This window comes from Macrobrachium rosenbergii, chromosome 40 (genome assembly GCF_040412425.1).
Source record: "Macrobrachium rosenbergii isolate ZJJX-2024 chromosome 40, ASM4041242v1, whole genome shotgun sequence".
NCBI classification, from domain to species: Eukaryota; Metazoa; Arthropoda; class Malacostraca; order Decapoda; family Palaemonidae; genus Macrobrachium; species Macrobrachium rosenbergii.
This window is the reverse complement of record NC_089780.1, coordinates 18122456-18138851: the sequence shown is the minus strand read 5'-3', so window position 1 is coordinate 18138851 and position 16396 is coordinate 18122456. Positions and strand designations below refer to the sequence as shown.

General features: G+C 33.6%; 1 long non-coding RNA gene across 1 annotated transcript in view; it reads right to left on the bottom strand.

The window, feature by feature from the left end:
• Positions 1-16396, bottom strand: part of LOC136826199 (uncharacterized) — a 708350-nt gene that overhangs the window by 288590 nt on the left and 403364 nt on the right. The window contains exon 5 of the long non-coding RNA XR_010849539.1: positions 317-400. This is a non-coding gene — a long non-coding RNA (uncharacterized lncRNA). The remainder of the gene's footprint in view (positions 1-316; positions 401-16396) is intronic.

The window sequence follows — 16396 nt, the reverse complement described above, 5'->3', positions numbered from 1 at the left end:
TTTGCATTGAAAATGCACACCCATACACACACACACACACACAGATAAACATTCACATACATGCACGCACACACACATATATATACATAATACACACACACACACACACACACACACACACACACATATATATATATATATATATATATATATATATATATATATATATATATATATATATATATATATATATTAAACGTTTGAATTTTCACAGCCCAGTGTCCTTTGCGAGCCCTTGTCCTCCGAAATCTAACATAAAGACTTGAAGACCAACGTGAAGCCAACCTTCAAAGCTACCCGAGTGACGAAAACTTACCTGTCCTGGCCAGGCCAGGTAACAGGACTCGAACCAGTGCTCATCAACTCAAAGAATGGCACCTGTCGCATACAGCCACAGGGTCTGAAATGTTTAATCAAGAATTAGAAAATATAATTATATATATAATGATAAATGACAAATGCCACAAGAAACCACATAATATGAAAACGAGGAATGCTATGAAATAACCAAGAGAGAGAGAGAGAGAGAGAGAGAGAGAGAGAGAGAGAGAGAGAGAGAGAGAGAGAGAGAGAGAGAGAGAAGTATATATTAAAACCTAGTTCCTAGATGTAAGGTCATTCTCACTAAATCACGTGGGTGTGTAGAACTGAGGGCGGCCATAATTCCTGTTAAGACCTAATTTGGCAGAGCAAATCCGGGCATGAAAAAGCAGTGTGCCTTAATCATATCTCCTTTTGCTACGTCCTCCTTCTTCCTGATTTGCTCGTCGGTGAAAATGTTGCTCACAGTGATAAGAGCACGTGACAAAAAATAAGTGAAAGTAAAAAAATAAGATATATGGTTTTTGTTATGTAATTTGAATGTGTATTACGTAGACTCTTTTCTTCTGTTATTAATTGATAATAGTTAGCAAGGAAATATTTTGCTTGGTATTTACTTCTTATAAGTGAATGAAATAACTGACTTGATTCAGGTACACTCACACACACACATATATACACACACACACACACACACACACACACACACATATATATATATATATATATATATATATATATATATATGTGTGTGTGTGTGTGTGTGTGTGTATGTGTGTGTACATAAGTGTGTATATATTCAATATATATATATATATATATATATATATATATATATATATATATATATATATATACATATACAGTGTATATATGTATACATATATTTACACATATATATATGTATTTATATATATACATATAGTGTATATATGTATATATATATATATATATATATATATATATATATATATATATATATATATATATATATATATATCTCACACAACCCGAACATTCATAATACAAATCCTCTAAATCAGTTCCGAGCGAAATCACATCGAAAGGTACACACTACTCTCAAATACCGGAATAATCCCATAATATTTACGTCCAGTCCGGTGCTTACCGAAAATTGGGTTCGCACCCATAAGGTCATTGCCTGGATTACAGACTGGATTTACTCGCATTGTTGATGACGGCACAGTGCGCTAAAATACATAGCTTGTCGATTCAAAAGCCATTGCTACCTTTGGATTATTGGCCCGAATGTGCGTCCTCCGTAGTCCATGAAATGCAGGAATGGTATTTGTTTACTCGAGTTTTTGTTGCTTCACAATAAAAATATTTTATTTTTATATACGAGTGATTATGACTGAGCCGATTTCGGAATTGTGTCTTTTTATATATTATCTTCCTGACTTAGGAAATATAGCTGTTGGAATATTAACCTTTTGTCTGCATACAGTTATGCAAGCAATTTTTTTTAATCGAGTTTTTTCCTGTTTAAATAAAAAATTTAACAAACGAGCGATCATGACAGAGCTGACATCGGAAATATATCTTCTTAAAAAGTATATTTTTGTTTGCATTCAATTGTGGTATAGCAAATAAAATTTCATGGGATAAAATTAGTGAATTAAAATTTTATTTAGTCTGAACAGTGAAGTGAAACATTCAATATATTTCTCAGAGATGGACAAGAGTAAATTAGCACACAAACGTGTTTTATTCACGTATTCCAGTTAAAAATTATTCTGCACATACCCAATGAATCTGCAATTTTTTATTTTGCGCAATACTGTCTTCCTATTAAATGTCTGAATAATTATAGCAAGAAACCATCGAATTCACTTCAGCTAAAAACTACATAAATTAAAAGTAAGAGATTATCAGGAAGTAAACCACTGTGAAAATATCTATCTTTATACAAACACACACCACACACACACACACACACACACACACACATATATATATATATATATATATATATATATATATATATATATATATATACAAATATATACTGTATATATACATATACATACATACAGTATATATATATATATATATATATATATATATATATATATATATATATATATATATATATATATATATATATATATATGTGTGTGTGTGTGTGTGTGTGTGTGTGTGTGTGTGTGTGTGTGTAAGATACTTGGAAAAATTGTTCAAAATTTTTATGCTTTGCAAGGAAGAACGCAAAGTCGGGTAAGAAATGCTTATCTTGATGGCCTTCAAAAGGTTTTGGAAGGAAGGCGCTTCCGTGGAAGTACGCAAAATCGAGCCAAATCTAAGTTAGGATAACTGTATGTTGGTGGCTCGGCCGGTGGCTGACGAACGAGCCTTCTGAGAAGTTATGTGAAACGGTTTACCCGGTGGGAACTTTTCCGTTCTGAATTCTGAAGCTGAATGAAGATCTTGCACACACACACATATATATATACACATATATATACACTAGTTATAAAGTACCATTTCTATATGTTATATTAAACCGATACTAACCCATTACTATCGAATACACTTCATCTGGGAGAATGACTTATGCCTTCAGAGATTAATATGTGAAATAAGCCAAATACATAACATGAAAATTCTTCAGACAACAAAAGAAGGTAAACGGGCTAAGGAAAATCACAAGAGAGAGAGAGAGAGAGAGAGAGAGAGAGAGAGAGAGAGAGAGAGAAGGTATCAATGGAATGCGGACGAAAAGTTTGCGAAGTAGGTGAAAGTATTTTGAAAGTATTTTAACTAACCGCAAGCGATAATTGTCGTTCTTTTTATTTGGGACCAAAAGACGAGATTAATATATAGATAAATAAGTATATAAATAAAAATAAATAAATATAAGGCTGTCATTTATCGTATCTACATTCACCGGATATCCGTGCTCACGAAACTGTAGCAATTATGTCACTGAATCACGGTCGTATCAATATACCCGTGAGAAGTAACCAACTGTCTGAATCAGAGTTCTAATCTTTTACTATCGTTCGCCGGCGCATTTACGCTGTTTGGATATATTCATTGAAAATATTGGAGAAGTGACGAAAAGAGATTGGATTTTAGTATTTATGGGTCATATTTCTTCCTGGACCCACGATAGAGAGTTAGTTTTAACGAATGAATTCGCCCTGGGTTTGGCATCGTTGGTGGACGATTCCACCAAATCACGAGGAATTCTGTAGGATATAGTGGGCGTCTCAAGGCTTTCTGGCCTGGAAGGAACCCTGTTTGTAATTATAGATAGGCCAAACAAGGATACTGGACAACAAGATGCTGGAATAACAACAAGGGATCTGCTACTTTGCCCCTAACTAAAAGCAGCGTGTTTTTATTTACTTTTTCATTTTTAATACCTACATTCCAAACTGACACTACTAACTTAAAGCAATGTGTTTTTATTTACCTTTCCATTTTTAATACCTACATTCCAAATTCATGATAGTAACTAAAAGCAATATTTTTTACTTACTTTCTCATTTTTAATACCTACATTCCAAACTGATACAACTAACTAAAAGCAGGGTGTTTTATTTACTCTTCCTTTTTAATACTTACATTCCAAATTGATAATATTAACTAAAAGCAACGCGTTTTTATTTACTTTTTCATTTTCTAATATCTACATCCAAAATTGATTAAACATTATATAAATTTTATTTTTTTATTCTTTAATATTTTGATTCTTTTCAAATGTTATCATCATTTCATAATTCTGATCTGCTATTAAAAATGTAGGCAACAACAGAAAGATGATTTGGTGAATTAGGACTTCAGTTTTCTCTCTCTCTCTCTCTCTCTCTCTCTCTCTCTCTCTCTCTCTCTCTTTTTGTTTTGAAAGTTTATGGAAGCGAGTTGAAAAAACATAGATGCGAGATAAATATGTTTACAACTGTGCCTTATATTAAGATGCTGAATATTTTCACACCTGTTTTCGACAGTTCATAAGTACCTTATTGCTCCTATAATCACAAAAATCTCTGCAACGATTCACCTAAAGTCAAGGAAATTATATTATTGCTTAGAGATCAATAATCTACGGATCCAAGGTCCGGTGCTATCAGTTAAATTAAACAATCTAACAATAAGTAACCAATATATATATATATATATATATATATATATATATATATATATATATATATTAGTATATTTCTACAGAATATATATATATATATATATATATATATATATATATATAATAAAACGGAAACAATTTTGAACTAAAAAAATGTAATACTTAAAGCATGCGAAAAGCTGAGAGAGAGAGAGAGAGAGAGAGAGAGAGAGAGAGAGAGAGAGAGAGAGAGAGAGAGAGAAATGTAGTTACTGCAGATTTCCACTGATTGATATAGAATGACTGCCCTTCGTTCACACTAGACTGGTAGCGTAATTTCTGCTGTGACCTAATTTGACAGAGCAATTCCGACCATAATGGACAGTGTGATCGAACCAAATCTTTCAACATTCGTATACACCAATACCCTGTGGGAGTATGAGGGCATACTGGAAATATATTTTTGTATAATTAACTTTACATTTTATATAATATTTCACATACCAATTTAAGTTCGTCCTACTGTTTTTCTCTCAGACGAAATTTCTTATCTAAATGAGATGAAACAGGAAAAAAAACACAGTGATTCATCTCCCGTAATGGAATCCAAGAGCAAATTCGAAGTGAATATCCTCTAGTCATCGCTGGTTATTAGCAAAAATATTGTAGCAAAAATCTATATTTCAGAAGTTAAAAATAAATAATTTCTTGTACGTTTCATTATTCATTCGTTTTAGCAGTCTCTTATTTGATATATTCTTCCATTAAAAGAATATATATATATATATATATATATATATATATATATATATATATATATATGTGTGTGTGTGTGTGTGTGTGTGTGTGTGTGTGTGTGTGTGTGTGTGATATTTAACGACTTCCTGTCTGCTAGATTTCATTTTCATATATTTCAGACAATGTATTACAACATCGTGAGGAAGGTTTTGCGCTGTTGACAGTGTTACACAATTTTCGGCGCTGAGTCAAAGGAAACAAATAATGGCCTTATTCCATAATGATGAAAGAGCATGCATAAATATTAATAAAAAAAAAAAACATATTTGCTAGAGATGATCTACTTTACAATTGGAAAGTTACACAAATATACATTTCTTTCATGATATTCAGTAACCATTTTTATTTACTGTCACAAAATGGATCGCCATCAATTAGTTTAGGGTAACATTTCCAGTACCATTTTGTCATCTGATTCCTAATATTCCTCTTAAATTGTTATTCTCTAATCGACTGAGTCTTTTATTATAGCTTCATTGTCATTCCCCATTTAAGGGCTGTAAGGATTTATAAATGAGTCTCATACAGATCGCATGAGAATTATGCATTATCTTATTTTCGCTCGCATTTCAAATCTAACTAATATAAAATCTTCATTATCCAGCCTATTGTCTGATTTGCGTTTTTAAATCTTCCACCACATTTCAACTCAGCAGATTCTCTATTGGTTATGAATATTATCCTGAAATATTCGAGAGTTTCAGTCTTATTAATCCTTTCCCAACAAATGTTATTTCATCCGGTTGTACATACTATCCGCCATCACTCCAAGCTTTTCACAGGCGGCAATTAATCAGCTGATCGTGTGATAAATGAATGCCACTGCCGAATTATCTCACTCATATATCCACGCAAGTGGGATTCTTTGATTCTGTTATTTGTGGGTGGACTCGATGAATACTTTGCTTTAGAAGAATACTTTCTATATAGTCCAATATCTAGTATTATTAATGGAGTCTGCAAAGGCATTGAAACCTCTTTACAAGTATGGATGTCACTGATTTTTTGTGGGTGTGAATTTTCTAATCAGCGGGTTGGTAACTATGTGCTGTTAGCCTCACTCTTTTGAGGTAATGTTTCAGAATTAGCTAGTTATCCAAAGCACCTAATTCTCCTTGTTAAAGCCGACCACTATCGACTGACTAATAGTTATATAATTCGATTCTCAGTTAAACAGAGGAACAAGAAGTGTTAGCAGATCATGTCCTAATCAGTCCACGTTACTGGATAATTAGATGACTACAGTACATTACAGAGAAAAGGGGGTCGTGACCACTGGAACATGGGGATCCAATATATGCAACAAAAATATCTTTTAATAAGGGAGAATATGACTGAATGTTGAAAATAAATTAAGGACCTGTAAGAGAAAAACAAAACTGTGAAAAAAAATATCTGTTACTTCATAATGACACGTGAAAAAATCTGTTACCTCAAAATGACACGTGAAAAAATCTGTTACTTCATAATGACACGTGAAAAAATCTGTTACTTCATAATGACACGTGAAAAAAATCTGTTACTTCATAATGACAAGGGAAGCAGAAGTTCAGCGGAAGTTCACATAAACATGACAAAAGCAAGAATATGACCGAATACTGAAAATAAATTAAGAACCTGTCAGCGAAAAACTAAACTGCGACACATCTGTTACTTCACAATGACATAGCAAAAAGCAAAACTGGAAATTTAAAATCAGAACTTCAGAACGGGAATACCGACCTGAAACTGCATTGTCTATTAATTATCCTTGATTAATGAATGAGGCGACATCCGAATCAGAGCTGGATCAGTGCAACAAGGTCACGGGAGAGGGGACAAACATCTGTAGCACTTTCTCTCTCTCTCTCTCTCTCTCTCTCTCTCTCTCTCTCTCTCTCTCTCTCTCTCTCTCTCTCTCTGTGTAACTCCGATAGCACTTCCTGTTTATATTTGTATTGCTTTTCGTCTCGCGAAATTTGTGAATTATTTCATTAAAGGGGGAAGGATAAGGTAATTGAACTGAGAGTAATACTTTAACTGTAAGTTTGGCGCTAATAATAATAATATATATGTATATATATAATATACACACACACACACACACACACACACACACACACACACACACACACACACACATATATATATATATATATATATATATATATATATATATATATATATATATATATATATATATATATATATATATATATACACACACGTGTGATAGTCTGTCTGTCTGTCTCTCTCTGTTTGTCTGCCTCTATGTATGAAAATGTATAAATTTGCAAAACATATCAAAAGAAATGAAAACCTTTCCACACACAGAAAACTTGAGCGCAAACTTCAAATCCTTCCCCCTCTCTCTCTCTCTCTCTCTCTCTCTCTCTCTCTCTCTCTCTCTCTCTCAGTCGCTTCTTTCCTTTAAAAATCGTGAATGCTGTTGCTGCTGAGTGTCTCAGCCAATCCTCAGTCTGCAGGATTACAGGTTATTCAATTGGGCGCCGCTAACGGTCCTATTTTACGTACGTTAGCTCTTCCTGCGAAGAGATTTGAAATAAGAGTCGCCGGCGGAATACCAATGGCTCCCTTCGAAGCTCAGAGCAACGCCAGTTTTCCGACTCAGACACTACTCGGTCGGACGTACACGCAAACGCCTGATGATGGCGCACAGTCGAGTTTCTCGGATTTCCAGAGAGTAAATCGGTTTAGATGGTCAGGTCTCGGGTTTGTGGCGCTGACTTGCTTGCAAACATTGGGCGCGTGTTTGCTTTCGGGTTTGATTGTTTTATTTTGTCTTTCTTTTTTCACTTTTTTTTTTATTTTTGGTTGAAGGAAGGGAAACAGAAGCGAAGCGTTGGGAGTAAATTTGAAAAACTGAAGATAACCAACTATGTTCATTTAGTTCCTTTACGTATGATTTTCATTATATAGCATTTTTTTTAACACTAAACTTAAAATCTGATGAAATTCATTCAATATACCTGAGCATGCTTTGTTTCTTATTGAACAGAAAAGATTAGCATTATAGTAGCGACTCCATTAAACCCAGACAAATAAGACATTTGTATTATATATATATATATATATATATATATATATATATATATATATATATAATATATATATATATATATATATATATATATATATATATATATATATATATATATATATATATACACACATACATACACATATATGTGTGTGTCTGTGAGTGTTTTCAGTTACGTTTATGTGTCTCTTATCTGAGAGTTTTTCATGCATAAAAGTGCAGAAAGGATGCAATACGTATTACTATTATTAATCTGTTCTTTGTATACTCGGATACACTTTAAAAAAACACATACAGTTGATGGGGGTACTGATGAATGTTAAATTAGAAAAATTATGAATCATGTTAAACGTTTTCGTGAAAAACCGTCGAAAAAGGATTAAAACTTCTACTAGCATGCGTGGTATATGAAATTTCTGAATTTTCAGCGCTAGAGATTTAAACTTGTCTTTCATTTAAAGAGTAAAGGGAGAGAGAGAGAGAGAGAGAGAGAGAGAGAGAGAGAGAGAGAGAGAGAGACGTAATCTAAAAGGAAATCAGAAAAATGTTCTTCTTTAGTTACCGCCTAAGAATTCTTTTTCTCCAAATCAACCCCAGAAAGATTCTTCGCAAAAAGAATGATTTACCTGAAAACCACTAGGCCATTTATCTCATATCTATTTTCCAGACCTTGGCTGCACGACAGAGAAACAAATATATCATTAAATCACGGTCGTATAAATAACGTACGGGAGAATTTACGCGATAAATACTCCACAACAAACCCGTTCTTTTAGGCCAAATTTTAACCTTTTACTTTCGTTCGCCTGGGCAGTGATACTGGCTGGGTATGTTCACGGAAAATATTGGAAAAGTGACGTAAATAAATTGGATTTCAGTATTTATATGGGCCATATTTCTTCGGGAGAGACGCAATCGTTAGTTTTAGGAAGTGAATTCGTCTTGGTTCTGGTACCGCTGGCGGGCGAATTACAAGGGGAAATATTGGCTACTTCAGACTTCCTGACCTGGAACGGAACAGTAAAACACGTCATAAACACAGCAGCAACATATCTCATACATGTCACCAACATGAAAATAAGTCAGCGACCGTAAATGGAGAGCGAACTTTAGCCCGATGCCGGATACTCGTATGGAACACGGGACAAAACTATCAAGAAGTAACGAACCTATTTTCAACATGTATGAGATATGTTACCAACCTGTATTCATGAAATGTTTTCCTGGAAAATCTTGGGAATGAAAACATGAAATTCTCCTCGGCATCTTAATGAAACCTGCCAGTCCAAGAGCCTCAAGTTTCCTTCCTTGTCTGTCCATAAATAAATTTTTTTTTATCTTTGTTTTGTAATTTTCAGCTTTCGACATCTCGTACAATTTATCCAGAAATGGTAAAAGTACTGAATGAATGGCAGGTTTCATTAAGAGGGCGGGAAGAAAGTTTTGAGCCGTTATTCCAAAGATTTAGCTATCGGCCCTTTTTGATCGTTTGTATTATTATTATTATTATTATTATTATTATTATTATTATTATTATTATTATTATTATTATTATATATGTGTGTATATATATGTAAATAATATGTATGTATATATATATACAGTACATATGTGTATATATATAAAATGTATATATGTATATATATATATATTTATATATATGTAAACATATGTATATATATACATACATATTATTTACATATATATACACATATAATAATAATAATAATAATAATAATAATAATAATAATAATAATAATAATAATAATAAACATTACAACTGAATTGAAAAAAAGAGGTTTAGTTGGTACTGTGTTCTCGAAAGAACTCTGAAGCATTTAAATGCAGAACTGAAGATTGTTCAATATCTATCCACAATTCTGCATCTTATTAAACCGAAGTACCGCCCACCCACCCCCACAATAAAAAAATGTAATCATCTTTAATCCATTTCCAAGCAAATTCACAGTGACATTACGTGCAGTGCACTTCTCCAAACTCCGCAACTATCTTCAAATTAAACACTCATTCTACAATCAAATCTGATATGATTGTTCACACGACTAAGTCCTAACCATTCTGTGCAGAATAGAACAAAGATAATATCCCTGCGTTTTATTTACAGAGCAAAGCTCTAATTCACTCCAATAATCAAAGGGCAACGATGCCTTTTGAATCGACGGCGATGTATTTCAGTGCTCCGTACCGTCATCAACAATGATTGTAAGTCCTGTCGTAATTTGGGCCGTACCGTTATGAATGCGAACCAGTTTTCAGCCAGTGATGAACAGTACATAGAACTCGGGGATTACACCGCGTTTCGTTGGCGCTGCGCCTTTTATTTGTGTCTGTTTCAGGGGGCTGGTCGAATGGTTTGTCGATTGCCAGATTCTCTTTTGTTTTTTATAGTTTGGTGCATGTATGTATGTATATATATACATATACATACCTATATATATATATATATATATATATATATATATATACTCGTATATATATACATACATACATACACACATACCAATATATAAGTATATATATAATTATGTATATATAGTTCTTCATTGGAGGGGTGGGTAGAGCTCTCGGCTGGCACGCTGTTGGCCCAGCGTTCGACTCTCCGACCGGCCAATGAAGAATTAGAGGAATTTATTTCTGGTGATAGAAAGTCATTTCTCGTCATAATGTGGTTCGGATTCCACAATAAGCTGTAGGTCCCGTTGCTAGGTAACCAGTTGGTTCTTGGCCACGTAAAATAAATCTAATCCTTCGCGCCAGCCCTAGGAGAGCTGTTAATCAGCTCAGTGGTAGTGGTCTGGTTAAACTAATATATATATATATATATATATATATATATATATATATATATATATATATATATATATATATATATATATATATATATATAAATTTTGTGTACACGTTTCCCTATTTTCTTCAAATAAAATAAGCAATGCAAGCAAAACAGATAAACAAAGACGTGAGTTGCCTGTACCTAATCAACTCAACAGTCAAGGGTCGGCTACTTAATGCCATATAAACACAGGTGACAAGAAATTTAATACCTCTGCTCTTTCGATGACAGGAAATGGGGAAGTACCTTACAATCGTCCTCTTTGGTGTAACTAACAACAAATAAGACTTGAAAAGAAACTTATGATTCATTAATTAAATTCGTAAATATTACCAGACAATACAGATCTACTAAATGTTTTACAATTAACATATTTTTATCATCAAAATAGCCGTTAGTAATCGTAATTATGTTTAAGATATCATCCACTTTTGATACAGCATGCGGACGAAAAAGTGCTTCTAATAACAGTACCGTGTGGTAGCGAGGTGATTCGTGATAGCTGCCGACCTTGGCGGCTAAACGAAGGTGCGGCAGTGGAACGAGGGCCACACAGTATTATTCAAAATAATTAGTTTTTACATATAAGAATGTGCATGATGTTTCTTTAGTTTCTGGTGAGAAACTGAAAAATGAACGTTCCCTTTTTTTTTTATAATTAAGACAGCATAAAAACAGGAAAAATGAAGCCTACAGATGCAGACCATTCCTTAGGCAACTAGACTACTCCTTTAACAACTCTTTCAATCTTCTTCACCATTTCCCATTCTCGTCTCCCTTTGAGCAACATTTTCGTCGGAGAGAAAATTGGGGAGAAGACGGATGTATGAAAAGATTTGATTAAGGCACACTGCCCTTTCATGCTAGGAATTACTCTGCCAAATTAGGTCTTAACCGGAATTACGCCTGCCGTCAACAGTGAACAAAGCACAGTCATTTTATGCCAATTACCTTTCCTAACAGCTTCAGTTGCTACGGTCTCTCTCTCTCTCTCTCTCTCTCTCTCTCTCTCTCTCTCTCTCTCTCTCTCTCTCTCTCTTTTCCGTTCTTTACAGAGCACTCTTGGTTGTCTATATATTTTTATTTACTACACATAAAAATTGTATCCAAATATTACAGGGCTGAATCCTGTCAGGAACAGAGAGTAAAATTAATTGCGAGTTATTGTGAATTCATTAACAAAGGATATTTTTCGCTTGATATTTGAGGATATAAAAAAGTCATGGGTATATAAGCTACGAAAAATTATTATATATATATATATATATATATATATATATATATATATATATATATATATATATATATATATATATATATATATACATAATATATATATAAGTATATATACATACATTATATATATATATATATATATATATATATATATATATATATATATATATATAAACTGGACTTTTCTCCTTTCACATGGAACTTCAGAGAGAGAGAGAGAGAGAGAGAGAGAGAGAGAGAGAGAGAGAGAGAGAGAGAGAGAGAGAGAGAGAGAGAGAGAGAGAGAAATAATGATTTCAGAACTGACTGCCATATCAATGCCCTTTTTCCTCGTGACCCTACTGCGCTGGTCCAGCTCTGAATCGGATGTTGTCTCATCCATTAATCATGGATAATTAATATGTAATGCAATTGCTGGGCGCACTTTCATTCAAAATGCTCGAATGCAAATGGCCAGATTTGTTTTGGCCGTTCCCGTTTGGCCTGCGGCTCCCAGATCATATATTTCTACAGACATTCTATAGATATCTATTTGTTTTGGTTTTCTATTGCAGACTTCTTGACATTTTGTAATATTTTTCAATTTAGTCTGAATTACAAACTCTCTTAATTACAATTTTGATCATAGCTCCAGGGTTGGATATGAAGGAAACCAGATCGTATTAAGTTCTTTTTATTTTGCTGTTTAATAAAAAAATTAATATGTAACTGTTCAAAACGTTTAGATTTACTCAGATATCAAGCTCATCAATGTGAACTATGCCACTATGCAATCATATCCGACTATTATTTTGATTCTTAGTTTTTGGAATCTAGAGTGTTTTTGAGTAATCTTTTAACGCTTTTCTAATCAAATAGTATCAGCCGCAACTTTCGTATGCCCATCATAAACCAAGTTGCTTCAGCACTCAACCTTCCTCGTCATGAAGAATTTGGTAAATTCACTGAATTTACTTTACAAATGCTTCGTTATTCTCTGAAATATAACTGTCGTTGACTCGAGAGATTCTGTCATCAGTAAAATTCTAAGTGAACGGTGCGAAACAAAATTGGATGCAGCAAATGTTGAGGATCTGTTAACTTTAACAGGCAAAGAAGATAGAATGAAGAATGCATAGGCATTGTCTCAATACTGGAAATAATAAGACTAAATGAAAAGTGAAAAATAGTGTCTTTGTGTCCACTTTCTTCAGCAGTGGATTAAAAAAAAGCCAAATTTTAAGTAAAAATCACAGAACCTAACCGTTGTTTTTCACAGGTCTTTCCAATTTCCTTGTCATGTCTATCTGTAAACACAAACCAGTTCCCTTCCAGTCGAGAAGGCCCCGAGACCCACCTACAGTATTTCCTTCAGAATGCCTTTTGGACTCAGCCACCAACAAAGCCAATCCCGAGATGAATTCTCGGGCTAAAACTTACTCCGGCGCCGGCCCCGAAGATATACGGCCCATAAATACTAAAATCCAATTTCTTCTCGTCACATTCCCAATATTTTCAATGAATACATCCGAACACTATAAATGCCCGGAGCACACAAAGGTAAAAGATTAGACGTTGGCCTCAAACAATGGGTTTGTTGTGAAGTGTCTATCGCGCGAGTTTTACCCGCGTGATTTAATGATATATTTGTGTCCCAAGTCGTGTGTCAGATACATGGAGAATATATGAGTTAAACGGCCGTTATTTTTTCCCTTGGGCGGAGAACCGTTTCGGTGTTGATTTCGGGCGAAAGTTACTTTTATTACGCCGGCTGAGATGAATTACGAGGTTACACACACAGAGTCTTCTAAGGCTTTTTTTTTTTTCATTTCCTCTGATGTTACAGCTCTCTCTCTCTCTCTCTCTCTCTCTCTCTCTCTCTCTCTCTCTCTCTTTATAAATACTCCTATATCCTTCGGTGTTTAGGTATCTAAAGACCAACAAATATATCTAGTATATATACTTTACGATAATGTGATTATTTGTGTACGAATTATAATCCCATAATAAAATTCAGGCTACTCTATCGACTGCATTGTTACAATTCAGTCAAAGAAAAGTATTCCTTGTTTTTAGTTTCCGTAAACTTCCTGATAAAATAAATGCTAGAACAGAATAAGAGAGTCATACCTATCCGAAATCTATTCATATATTTCTTATAAAGAAAATAAAAGACAATTTCGGAAGGTGATCACCAGGCCATTCCAGAAGGTAAAAAAGGGACTTATTTCTTTCCGAAAAATTCAAATGATGTGCATCTGTTCTTATCGATTTTTCTACCCCCATCATGTGCCGGTGTCAGATGAATAATTTCCAATTTTTCCATGGAAATTTTCATACTAAAGTACCCATCAAAGTCTGCAGTATGATGAATGATAAACTTTTTATTCTATCAAAGTCTGCAGTTTGATGAATGATAAACTTTTTATTCTATAAAAGTCTGCAGTATGATGAATGATAATTTTTTTTATTCTATCAAAGTCTGCAGTATGATGAATGATAAACTTTTTATTCTATCAAAGTCTGCAGTTTGATGAATGATAAACTTTTTATTCTATCAAATTCTGCAGTATGATGAATGATAAACTTTTTATTCTATCAAAGTCTGCAGTATGATGAATGATAAACTTTTTATTCTATCAAAGTCTGCAGTATGATGAATGATAAACTTTTTATGCTATCAAAGTCTGCAGTATGATGAATGATAAACTTTTTATTCTATCAAAATCTGTAGTATGATGAATGATAAACTTTTTACTCTATCAAAGCCTGCAGTATGATGAATGATAAACTTTTTATTCTATCAAAGTCTGCAGTTTGCTGAAATATAAACTTTTTATTCCATCAAAGTCCGCAGTATGTTGAATTATAAACTTTTTATTGCAAATACCCATCCAAGTCTGCAGAATGATGAAACATAAACTTTTTATTGCAAATACCCATCAAAGTCGGCAGAATGATGAATTATAAACTTTTTGTTCCAAATACCAATCAAAGTCTGCAGTATGATAATTACAAACTTTTTATTCCAAATACCCATCAAAGTCTGCGGTATGATGAATCATAAACTTTTTATTTCAAATACCCATCAAAGTCTGCAGTATGATGAATCATAAACTTTTTATTTCAAATACCCATCAAAGTCTGCAGTATGATGAATCATAAACTTTTTATTCCAAATACCCATCAGAGCCGGCAGTATGATGAATAATAAACTTTTCATTCCAAATACCCATCAAAGCCTGCAATATAATGAATTATAAACTTTTTATCCCAAATACCCATCAAAGTCCGCAGTATGGTGAATTATAAACTTTTTACTCCTTATATCCAGCATTTTGTCATTCTTTTCTGCAGAAAAATATGAGATTTAAACAAAAAAAACAAACCATGGGGCATAAATATGTCTTTATGCGTTTACAACTCAGCCCCAAACTCGAGCCCTTCCACCACCCTCCATCTACGTCCAGACTTTTGTCTTTCTTTTCTGTAAAAAAAAAAAAAAGTCTGAGAGAATAAATAAACAAAAACCTGCAAAATAAATTATCATTTGCTTACAACTAGGTTCCAAACTCGAGACCATTTACATCCAGACTTTTGTCCATCTTTTCTGCCGAAATAATATGAGAGAATAAGCGAACAAAACCAGGGAAGATAAATACGCTCTCATGTGTTTACAACTCAGTCCCAAACTCGAGACCTAACCATCTAAGTCAATTTTCTCCCGGGAAATCAGAGAATCTCTCTGCCGTCATGCTCTTGTACGTTCGAGTGTCTGGGCTACCAAGGTCATTGGTATTCCACGGGCAACTCTTTTTTCAAATCTCATTGCAGGAAGAGCTAACGTACGTAAAATAGGACCGTTAGCGGCGCCCAATTGAATAACCTGTAATCCTGCAGACTGGAAACTGATTGAGGCACTCAGCAGCTTGCTGGATTTTTAGGAAAGAAAGGGGATAAAAAAATGCAGGGAAAAGATTTGGAGCTTTCACTTACGTTCTTCAGGATGGATCTGTTATTTATTTTGATCAGATGCAGCGAAATTTAATATATATATATATATATATATATATATATA